Raw genomic sequence first — 10366 nt, forward strand, 5'->3', positions numbered from 1 at the left:
TAATACCTATAGAAGTCTGTGAACTAAACACTAGATTATGATATGCAATAATGGAATCGTATGACAAGGCTCTAATACCGGTACAAGTCTGTGAACTAAGCATTAGATTATGATATGCAACAAAGGAATCGAATGAGAAGGCCATAAGTACGAGACTGGAGCTATTAGATGAAAGGCACGAAGCTACCCTCATCCAGTTGGCCACCCAAAAACAGCGGATCGAGAGGTATTATAATCAAATGGCCAACCTTCAACACTTCAATATTGCGGACTTAGTACTAAGGAAGGTCACACTAAACACCCAAAATCCAAATAAAGGAATGTTAGGCCCGAACTGGGAAGGACAATACCAAATTCTCGAGGTCACCAGAAAAGGATCGTACAAACTTGGGGCAATGAACGGTGAATGACTACCAACTAACTAGAACATAACTCATGTGAAACTATACTACTGCTAAGGTAGGACCCCATTCATTTCCTTTTTACTTATTTTTGAACTAACATATACAGGTAACCAACAAGAAGCGGTACAGAATTTTAGGTCTCAAAGCATGCGTTGCACTCTTTTTTCCCTTGAACTGGTTTTGTCCCAATTGGGTTTTTCGGCAAGGTTTTAATGAGGCAACAATGGATCGTGCTAACTTAGAATAGAAGGCCGGTCATGAATCGTTGTTAATGATCGCACCAACAGTATCTGAGACTTCTCTCTATGATCATCCTCCAATACTGAGGCGCATTACCCTCGGATATTGCCTTTAGCAAGGAAAGAAACTTCGTGATGGAAGGGTCTCGATAGGTAGGATTTATTGTAAGGGTCAAACGGTCAAACAAACCATGCCCGCATAGATTGCTCGAGCCCTAGCACAAAATATGTAGGAATGTATAAATATTTTGCACGAGAATAAAAAGAACTCTCTTCCTTGCGAATAAATATTTTGTCTCTTTAAAAAATTTCCAGCATTTTCTCAAGGAATTTTCTACATCTGCCGCCCTAAAGGTATCGAGCCTAAGGGCCACCTTAATCTGAATTCGAACAATCACTCACTCGGGGACTACTGTTCGAAAACCAACTCGGGCGATCCAGGCTGTCAAAATTTGTGGGCACAAGACAAATTAGGGAAGCGCCCAAACATTAGAGGCCACGGCCATCCCCACTCGGGTATTGTTATCTTAGGCAAGCCCAGAAAACTCGGGGTGACAAAACCCACTAGGCAACACACGAATTAAAAAGGCTATGACCAAATTAAAATGGCTCGGAGACTTTTGAGACCCGTAACAAAAACAACAAGGCCTTAAAATGTCTAAACTGGTTCTAAAGGCTACCCTCGATAGAATATCGGTCACACCGAACCCCCACGATGCCTTAAAACGAAATAAATTGAAGGCAAGGTTTCTTCGAGTCTCTGAACAAAACCCATCTGTTTCATGCTAAGTCATTTAAATCTTTTCAAATAAAAATTAGGCAAACAAAAAAATTCTAAAGCTATTGAAGGGAAAATGCCTTATATTCATAATTAAAAATTTCATTTTATATGGGTAAAATAACTCGACAAATTTTTTTACAAAGGCCAAACGGCCTCAACAAAAATTCAAAAAAAACATCTAAAGGCCTAAGTGGTCTGGTCCTCGTCAGAGGCAACATCATCAACTTCGAGATCTGTGCCACCCTCGGACTCGCCCAAATCGTCGGACTCCTCGTCATCTCCGAGATAAGATAGTTTTTTGGTCTTCGGCTTCAAGCTCTTTGGAACTCTCAATTTCAGCCGATAAGTTGAAGCCCCGAGCATGAATCTCCTCAAGGTCCTCCCTTTGAGACTACCACTTAGCGTGCTCAATGATATCCTTTGCCAGGACCTGAGACACCTCGGCGTCGAACTTATAAACAACCACCATTTCCTCGGCATCAGCTTTAATTACTTTTGGCTTTTGACTTGACCTTTTCGAGATCCTTGACAGATTTCCCCGATCAGAGTCTGACTAGTTCAACTAGGACTACAGCTCTTCGATCTTCTTGTCCTACGCCAAGGACTACTTCTTTAAACCTCGAAGTTGGACCTCAGCCGAAGTTAGTTGTGCCCGGGTGGTCTTTTTTTCTGAGGCCATGCAGTCCATGTTCTTTTTCCATTCTTCGATCTCGGCGTTTACCATCAAGCTTATATTAGACCTACGAGTTCGGATTGTTAGCCACCATATTCGACTAATCTTTACTAACCTTGAAAACCCTTCTTACCTGCTCGACCAAGTCGGCATGCTCCTTCTGAGCCACCTCCAACTCAGCTTGAACTTTCTTGACCTTCACCTCACGTTGCTCATAGAGAAGTATGTAAGCATCCCTCTTCTCAATGAGCTATAGGGTCTCGGCCTCATAACAAAAGTTTTCAAAAGGCATTCGAAGCTTACTCAGTTTAACGCCTGTTGGGATTCATTGAACATGCAGGCGCTTTAACCTAATTCATCTTTTCTTGAACCTCTTCGGTTGTCACGCCCCCTTTTTCCTCACGGAGTTTGGGTTTCGACATTCATGGGGGAACAACTCATTTCCTTTTGGGAATTGGGTATTTAAATTTGAAGAGTCACCACCTAATGAATTTAAGGTGTGTTAGGTCACCTAGAGAAAATAACTCATGAAAACCGGTTTGCATTACCAGAGGTTAGGGTAAGGGCTCGAAATAACCTCGAGCGGAAGGTGTTAGGAACCCCTCGCGGTCCATAACGGTGGGTCTCGGCCGAACTTGATTTATGTGAATTAGTCGTTTAACAAATAGATAGTCTAAACACACAGATAAGCAATCTAAGATCGTATGTACTGTCACGCCCCGAACCCCGGGAGGTGCGACTGACGCTCAATTGAGTGAACCCAACGAGCAAGCCTTATCAAACACTTTCTACCCAACTCAATATGAATAAGAAAACCATGCTTTCATTTATTTAGACGAGGAGAGATAGTACATTCAACGTTGTTAGTTCATTTTTTATCATAATGTTAAGCCATAGTTAAGTTCCAAGATTCCATACAATTACACTTTAGAGAAGAAAGAGTTAGAATTACAACATAGTTCGTAGACCCATCCAACCCTTGTACATAACCCACACATACGTCTACGGAGCCTCTAAGGAAACAAAATACAAGTATGACAATGCCGGCAACAAGGCTCTGCCTATACCTCAAAAGTGGGAGTCCGCAACGAAAGATGTATAATATAACCCCTTGAAGGAGAAAGGTGCTCAGAAGAGCAAATAACACTGTAAGCATAGAGAATACTTCACATAGATGGCACAACATATGCAGCTTCAATCTCAATTTAAGCTCTAAACATTTCATTACATGATCCATATTCCTTGCCTCTTTTTAAGTTATCAAGAATATCACATGGATCATATCGAGGCACATCTTTCACGCATATAAGTTCAAAACCCCAAATTTATGTGAAACTACAATCAATACAACAATTCAACTTTAATATTTCTGTATTTACACAAACATAGATCGAGCTCAATTTCCAAAAGACGGGGTTTTAGGCATACATACCTCAATAGAGCTTCCCTTAAATCGTTGTAATAAATTCCGGAATTTCCTAGCAACTTCAATCTATTTTATGAAAATTACAAGTTGAACCAAGAATTAGAGGCATGAATAAGATTCTAGCTCATTTAAGTAAATTATCGAACACTAAGAGTGCACAGTGATTTTAGGACCCTTTTGTGAGAGATTTTCATCATCCTATACCACAATTGTTATCTCTTTTGGTTCACAACCTCCCCATACCCCATTATCTCTTATGCATGCAAGATTATCATCCCCTATACCCATGAACCCTAATTGCTAATCACTTAATTTAAAGGAAATTTCGAAATTATAGAAGAGGGTACAAGTTCTTACCTCTTAGAGTGAAGACCTAGCAATTTCACTTGACAATCTTCAAAGATTTGGGGCAAGAATTAGGTAGAGACTTGATGAGATCACTGCCTCTCTCTATCTAGAACCTCCTTTCTCACTCTAAATGCAATGAAATAGTAGAAACAATGGTCTAATAAATGTTTTTAATGGGATGGGGTCGGGTTTTAAAAATTAGAAAATAGGAGCCCCAACTCAGATCTACAATCGCATATATGCGGCCCGCATACTGGACCGCAAAAACGCTCTCAAAAACCTGAACAATCTGCCTGGGTATGCGACCAAAATGCGGTCCGCATACCCGTTCTGCGGTTGCAAAATGCACTGTAGAACTGCTCTTCGCAAAATTTTCAAGGGGATTATGCGATGACTATGCGGCCCGTATAGCGATTATGCGATCGCATATTTGGCCGCATAGTTAACCTCAAAATTAAACTTCACCCTGCCTGACTCTGCGGTGACTATGCTGTCCACATAGCTATTATGCAACCGCGAAGTTGATCGCAGAATTGCACTTTTCTGAAAAACACTATTCTTTAACTTTTTAATGCACATATCAATTTAAAGGGTCCGAACCATGGTCCTAACTTGGCAGTGCAAGACTCGGGGTTTTTGAGTAGAAATTTCACGGGGCCTTACATGTACGACAAAGTAATTTTAACAAATAAGCAGTCTAGGCACACATATGTAAATAAGACGAGGGAGGTCCTAGGTTTGTCAGCCCATAGGATCACATCTTTACAATACCTGGTAAGCCTTCCTCAACTAGAGGGGATACGCATGGCATTGGCGCATAGGTCATCATATCCTTTTACTACCCGATTCCCCTTTCCTTGGTCATAGCCTAAAGCATTTTAGCAACCTTAAGATGCATCCTATGCGTGCACTACCCATCCCTTTACTTATGTAGTCATGGAGGTATTCAGGACTTCTACTTAAGATGGATATAGAGTTTCCTACAGTAATTCAAAGGAGAAAACTCTAGGCGACAAACAAAATATATAGGACTGGACCAAAGATAGAGCAATTAAAAGGCTCACATTTTACCTCCACAAATAGAGCAATTAAGTGCACATCTCAAAAAATAAATTTCAGATAGTTAAGAAAGGCCCTAGAATAGGATATCTAGGCGAACATGACAAGCAGAGAGTATGCAATATTGAGTTAAGACAAAAGTCTTAAAGACCTAATTAGTTTGCCTACTTATTTTATGATCTGTTGAATCTGGGCAGTTCATAAATAAGCACAACATAGTTTCCAATTTTTATAAGATTTAATTACCTACAAGCTTGCCTAGGCGGAGGTACCCTATAAACATACTATCTAAATGTAATCTGGATCAATTTAAAATAAGCAGATTTGGAACTTATTAAGTCCTATAGGCATGTTGGTCTAGGTGCTGAACATTACAAAGCTGGTTTCTATACATTAAATCCTATAACGTGATATCTAGGTGTTGAGATTGCTTTTTTAAACAGGATAGCTACTGATTTATGCGATGTAGACATGGTTTTAAAGCGAATTCAATAACAGTCTTATAGCAGGATCTCTAATGCACATGATGAATAGACGTTTTGTTAAACAGGATTATAGTAGTGATCTAATAACAGAATTTCTTAGCAAATGAGGTGATGAGACTATAACATGTTTTCTAGTATGCCAAACAATCCTAAAAGCATGGTTTATAAAGCAAGTAAACATAATAAACCTAAGGCATGATTTATAATGCAAGTAAGCATAGTGATCCTAAGGGCATGATTTCTACCCAATTTCCCTTACAAAAATCATATAAGAATCCCCTTCCCTTTTACTAATTTCCTTAATATCAGTTTACAAGGATTATTATTACAGACCATAAATGAATTTACATAATGAATAAAGCTATACTATAGGGATCCTGAAATAGGCCCAAAGTGGATCCTGGACTTAACAGGCCTTCAAACAGTCCCAGATGCCATAATCCCATGATGCTCAATAAGGGTATCCTGGTGTGTCAAAGTTCCCAAAGGGCCTCAGGGACCCCGGAAAATGCTCAGACTAAGATCCTTTTGAATAGAAAAGTAGTTATGTGCAGTGTGGAAGGGCCAGCCCCAGTATGCCAGAGTTCGGAGGAATCTCATGGATTCCTAGGTAGTATACACATTGGAGGGACAGCACTTAAGTAATCTAGGACTAGAAGTAAGAGTGCTTGGCATAGTTGATTTTTTTTTTGAAAATAGTATAGAAGTAAATTCTTAGGACTGAAAATACTTTAGGAGTAGTAATAGTTGGGAGAAACATATTAAGAGTGAGAAACATGATGAAAACCTTTGGAGGGAAAGGAAGGTTCAATAAACAACAACATAGTCATAAAGCATCACATTTGCCCAATTTACATTTCACTTTATCAATCAGTTCTAGAGGAACAAACAATTACACAAAAGGGAGCAGGGGTTGGGAATACAAGGTACTTGAAATAGGAGTACATGAATAGAAGGGTGATGGCTTTCATGTTAGTAAATAAAGACATAGGGCAGGCAGGAATACTGATTTAAGGTTTAAATCACAATCATACTTAAGCATGCTATTAAGAACACACAAAACATAAACACTGTAGTAAACATATTGGGCTAGACACAGTGATACAGAAGTATTGATACAAAGGCAATCAAGCTGAAGAATACAGGAAGAAACACAAAGATTCAATCACACAATGTAGCCATACTAGTTGAAACCCATCAATAGGAAGGCAAAAATAGTCATGCTAATTGAAATATAGAAAGGTCATGGGTTCAACAGAAGTAAAGCAACTGACAAGAAAGCACATAGGTTTAAAACTCATAAAATAATGAATGGCATTAGAAATGGAAAAATACCGGTTAAAGAAGCAAAAGCAGAAAGTGAAATGAGCAGGATTCCACAAACAAGGATCACAAGTAGTAGAAAGAGAAATGAGATAAAGTTTATGTGTGTGTATATGTTTCTAAACTACTGTTCATTCGTTTTTGAGAGGTAGAACAAGAGTGTATATATACGAGTCGAATAGTGTATGTAAATAAGGCAAGGGAGGTAAATATTGTAAAATAAGGTAAGAAGGTAATCAAGAAATCAATCAAGCTTGATAGGGGACAGAAAAATAGGGAATTATACCATAAATAACTCTAATTGAATTTCAAATAAGGCAAGAAGTAGGTTTAACAGTCAATTAGGGTTAGAACCCTTAAATCAAGTAATTAGTTTCACAAGTAAGGCAACACGGGTAATCAGAGACCAATCAAAGGGTCAATCAACCCATAGATAGACATGAGATGTCAATTATGAACTCAGGATTAAGGAAACAAAAATCAGAGATCAGTAAATTACCGTAGATAATTAGGCTAATCATTCAATCATTCAAATAATAACGGACATGACTTTGAAATCAAACAAGGCATAGTTAGATAAGTAAACCAGAAACATAAACATGCGAGAATGATTAAACAAAACATAAGGATCTCAAAAAACCTTTGAAAAATGCCTGGAGTTGATTAACAATGGGAAAATCAGAGGACACTTAAAGAAAATAGCCATCGAAACTTAAAACACTTCAAATATGCAGAGATTCGGACAACAAGTAACAAGGTAACCAAAAAAACCTTTCGTAATACAGTGCTAAAAAGCGGTTAACAGTAGAGAAATAAGAGAATCTTGAAGGAAAAATCAGTGATGAACTCAGAATTATACCAGATCAACAAAGATCTTGACAGATTCAAGTCTAAACATTAGGGTTTCGAAAAAAAGGAAGGGTAAAGAGAATTTGGCCTTGAACGAGAGATTCGCACCTTAGAACATTGATAGAAAAGCACTCACAGACCATAAGCGGACTCTCAGGGAGTCTTGGACAACATCTAGACTAGATTTCTTCAAGACCTTTCCATGAGACTGCAAGAACGAGCAACTAGGAGACGTAGGAGACAAGTAGAAGACTCATACAGTCATGGAAATCCATGGATAGAATAGGAATCAAAGGGATTAGGGCTAGTTTTGGGTGGCGGCGGCTAGGGTGAGGATTAGGTCTCAGAGAGACGGAGAGCATTAGGGATTCTAGAGAGGCTGTTTGGTAAGAATGAATTAGGTTAAGGAGTTATTCAGGTTAACAATGGTAAGAGTGAGCGGTGGCCGTTGATCTCTGTGATTAACGGCCAGGAATGAAAGGTTTGGGACCAGGTTTTAATTCGGTTTGGGCCTGGTCTTAGTGGGTTAGCTATTTGGGATTGAAATTGGGTCATTTAATTAGGCTAGGTCCGAAATAAAAAGGACCATTCGTTAAATACCCATTTAATTGATAAAAATAATTTTAAAAATAATGAACAACTTACAAAAAATAAATTTCATGCATAGAAATGCTTTTAAGTATTTACCCAATATTTTAAAAATATAATGAGCTATTTTCTGGTAAAATAATGTAATAATGTATGCATGGGCTATAATTGCACATTTATTACAATTGTAACCCAGAAATGTAAAATATGTCTATTTGTGTAGTAATTTTAGCCTAATATAAATAGCAATATTAAGCCGTGAAATTGTTATAAAGTTCTTTGTGATGTAATTTGTACTTATTTATATAAATAAATACTTGGATAAATTAATTAAAAATCCCTAAAAATGTAGAAATTATGGGAAAATATCAATTGATGCTAATGCATAGTTTTGAAGGCATATATGAATTTCAAAAAAATATTATAGGAAAAAATTGTTTATCAAAAGCTGCCATCTTTATTCGGGAAGGATGAAAGAGTTTTCGGATAAAGAAATGATGGCCAAATTTGACCGATTGGGATGTTTTGAAAAAATAGAGGTCGAGCCCTAGTCTCTGAGCTGCCTACATATCCCTAGCTTTACAGGAATCAGGGCGTGTGCTGTTCTGGACCCATCAGTGAATGAAGCCGATGGAGTTATCATAGGAATGGTAGCTAGTTTCATCAAAAGGTCATTTTTGTGAAGGGTGAGGTCGGATAGAGTTATGGTTTCGAATCCGGAATGTATCAGATTTATTATAGCGCGGAGAGCTAGATATCACAGAGTAGGATGGGTAACTGATGAGAATCAGTTATGAATGGCAAAGTGAAAAATGGTATGTGCGAAAACCGAGCGAAGGCTGCTCCTGTTTGAAGAATGGTTACCTCTGGGATCACTAGCAAACTTAAAATATGATACATATAGTTACATAGATTACAGTGAGAATTTAAACGTGATGTAAATTCCCTTGGGACCATGAAAGATTGTCTTTGGACGGTGCGGATGAAGTTCTTACACTATGATGTCCTGGGCCATGATCTGGGAGATAGGAGATTCGCAGGCCATGAAATGATGTTCTCGAGCCATAAGGATGGTGCCTCGGAACCATGAGGCCTTTGAATAATGATATGCAAATTTGAGAGATCCTCAGGTGGCATGGTGTCTTCCAGCTATGAGGATGATGCCTTCAGACAATGACGCCTTTGGACAAGTTGGTGATATTTCAGCCCATAAGATGCAATAATATGATGCTAAAATAAATAAGACAAGGCTTAGTATTGTGAGGTTGACGGCAGAGCTTAGCCCGAAAGAAGAGCAAATAGATAGTGCCGGAATAGAGCAACATTTATGCAAGGAGGGGCAATGCTTAGTCCCATGAGAAGGTAGAGCTTAGCCTTATGCCGATATGGAGGCAGGGCTTAGCCTCATGCAGTTGGAGACACGGCTTAGTCTCATGCAAAGAGAAGGAAGTGCTTAGCCTTATGTAAAATGGAGGCAGGGCTTAGCCTCATGCAGGATTCGGGATAGGGCTTAGTCCCATACAAATGGAAGGCAATGCTTAGCCTTATGCAAAATGGAGGCAGGTCTTAGCCTCATGCATGATTCAGGACAGGGCTTAGTCTCATGCAAATGGAAGGAAGTGCTTAGCCTTATGCAAAACGGAGGCAGGGCTTAGCCTCATGCAAGATTCGGGACAGGGCTTAGTCCCATGCAAATGGAAGGCAGTGCTTAGCCTTATGCGAATATGGAGATTGGGGTTAGCCTCATGCAGGATTCGGGACAGGGCATAGTCCCATGCAAATGGAAGGCAGTGCTTAGCCTCACACAAGGAGAATGCAATGCTTAGCCTTATGCAAAATTAAGGCAGGTCTTAGCCTCATGCAAGATTGGGAACATGGCTTAGTCCCATACAGGTGGAAGGCAGAGCTCGGCCTTATGCAGAAATGCAGGCAGGGATTAGCCTCATGCAGATGTGGAGGCATGGATTAGCCTCATGCAGATGGAAGGCAGAGCTTAGCCTTATGCAGATATGGAGGCAGGGATTAGCCTCATGTAGATGGAGATAGAGCTTAGTCTCATGGAAGGTGCAGGACATGGCTTAGTACCATGTAGATGGAAGGCAATGCTTAGCCTTATGCAGTAAATAATTAGCAAATAGGAGTAGAGTATTTGTTAGCTGGAGATATATTTGGTGTCTGGTGGCCAGATTGA

This window comes from Nicotiana sylvestris, chromosome 1 (genome assembly GCF_000393655.2).
Source record: "Nicotiana sylvestris chromosome 1, ASM39365v2, whole genome shotgun sequence".
In the NCBI taxonomy this organism is placed as follows: Eukaryota; Viridiplantae; Streptophyta; class Magnoliopsida; order Solanales; family Solanaceae; genus Nicotiana; species Nicotiana sylvestris.